This window comes from Balaenoptera acutorostrata, chromosome 6, assembly GCF_949987535.1.
Source record: "Balaenoptera acutorostrata chromosome 6, mBalAcu1.1, whole genome shotgun sequence".
NCBI lineage: Eukaryota > Metazoa > Chordata > Mammalia > Artiodactyla > Balaenopteridae > Balaenoptera > Balaenoptera acutorostrata.
In genome coordinates, this window is record NC_080069.1 from 28,588,059 (window position 1) to 28,590,125 (window position 2,067).

The following is a 2,067-nucleotide window of genomic DNA, read 5'->3' on the forward strand; positions in this document are numbered from 1 at the left end:
GAGACGTGGATGGATCTAGAGACTGTCATACAGAGTGAAGTAAGTCAGAAAGAGAAAAACAAATATCATATATTAACGCATATATGTGGAACCTAAAAAAATGGTACAGATGAACCAGTTTGCAGAGCAGAAATAGAGACACAGATGTAGAGAACAAATGTATGGACACCAAGGGGGGAAAGTGGCAGGGGTTGAGGTGGTAGTGTGATGGATTGGGAGATTGGGATTGATGTATATACACTAATATGTATAAAATAGATAACTAATAAGAACCTGCTGTATAAAAAAATAAATAAAATAAAATTGAAAAATTCAAAAAAATAATAAAAATAAAAAGTGGTTGGTCTTTTAGTAGTTCTCTGGTAATTACCTGCGCACACACACATATATACAAATTGGCAGAGTACTCTGGATATAGAATTTCCCCCCATAATCTTATTTAATGTGCTGTTCACAATCTACAGTATTTTGAAAACTATATAAATTGGAATGACCAAATTAGAGATGTCTGATAAACTCATATAAAGTATTTGGGAACTTCAGCTCTAGTCCCGAAAAGATCAGTTTTAAATTATAAAAAAGGAAAATTCATATAATATATAAAATCACAACAGACTCAACAGACATCTTTGAAAACAAATCATATTGTAAGTCAATTTTCTACTTTTTCAAATATGGCCAGGAAAAAGAGAAGTACAAGTAGTAATGTCTGCATTTTTTAAAAAAAACTATTAACCGAGTGGACTGGGGAAGAAAAAAAAACTGTGTTGCTCTCCACGAATGTGCAGAATTTCAAAATGTGCCAGCACTGAAAAACTGCCTTGCATTGAGGTTTTCCAAGAGGTACAACGAGCCTGCCAAGAAAACATCTGGTCTGTACTAAGAGCTTGCTGTCTTCAGTGCAGGTCTTCATAATGTCACTCATGCTGCTCTTGCAAAAATCCCTTAATGTAAAAGAGTTTTCAGCACTCATAGGTGGGACTATGATTGATGGTGTGGGATTGAATCCATATGCACACTGAGTTTCATTTCACTGTCAAGAATTTGAACAAGCTGTTGCATGGATGGAAGGTGACCAGAGTCCAGCTTAGACCACACAGATACATCATTCAAAGTTATCTCAAATGCACCTGTTGACATATATTGGTTCTCAATCATGTTGCTCAAGAAGAAGACCATCATACATGCATAGACCTTATTTTCTTGGCCCCACTACCAGATGCTAGGAGCTTGCATGCCAAAGAAAGCAAAAGGATCCTTGCCAACAATTATTAAGCTTAATTAATAGGCTAGCTTGAAGACTGACAGGAAGTCTTGACTGAAGGCTAGGTTGAAGACTGATAGGAAAGATGCTATGTGTCTATATGTTGGTTGAGGGAGGTAATTCTCTCCTTCAATGTGGATGTCTGGGTACCACTGGATAATAACCCGCCTGTACTCCTCCAACACCCGCCTATAACCTCAGGAAACACAAATCTGGAACTTGAGCAGCGGCCCCGTGGCGTACTGCATCTTTAATCTCTTGCCAGGCAGGCCGCCCAGGTTGGCCGAGGCATCACTGCGGACCGGTCCACCACATACGCTGCCACCAGGAGAAGTAGCAGAACCCTCATCTTAAAGGAGCCAACCACTTCGGCTGCCCTCAGATGGAGACTGCAGCCAGCTCAAGGCAAAGCCGGAGCCGAGCTCAAAGCTACAACTAATTAAAATAGTGTTGTCTGGTGCATGAAAAGAGATGTCAGTAAAGAAAAAATAGACCCAATACGTATGTAACTTTAGTGTATATGCATGTATATGTGTGTTTAATACGTATAATACATATCTGATAAATTAACATTAAAATCATTGGAAAATAATTGAATTGTTTAACCTGGCAATGAAAAATTAATCGGTCGATCTAAGAAAGAATTGGAAAATTTTATTTGAGCCAAATTGGTGGATTATAACCTGGGAAGAGCATCTCAGAAAGCTCTGAGAACTGTTCCACCCATTAGAGTCAAGACACAGTTTATATAAGTTTTTTGAGACAGAGGGCTGTACATTAAACAACGTATTATTGACAGTTTA

The 2,067-nt window shown here is 38.3% G+C and overlaps 1 pseudogene; it reads right to left on the reverse strand.

Annotated features, from left to right (window-relative positions):
- Positions 1-981: 981 nt before the first annotated feature.
- LOC103004525 (thioredoxin reductase-like selenoprotein T) lies at positions 982-1,613 on the reverse strand (annotated as a pseudogene).
- Between the last annotated feature and the right edge of the window lie 454 nt (positions 1,614-2,067).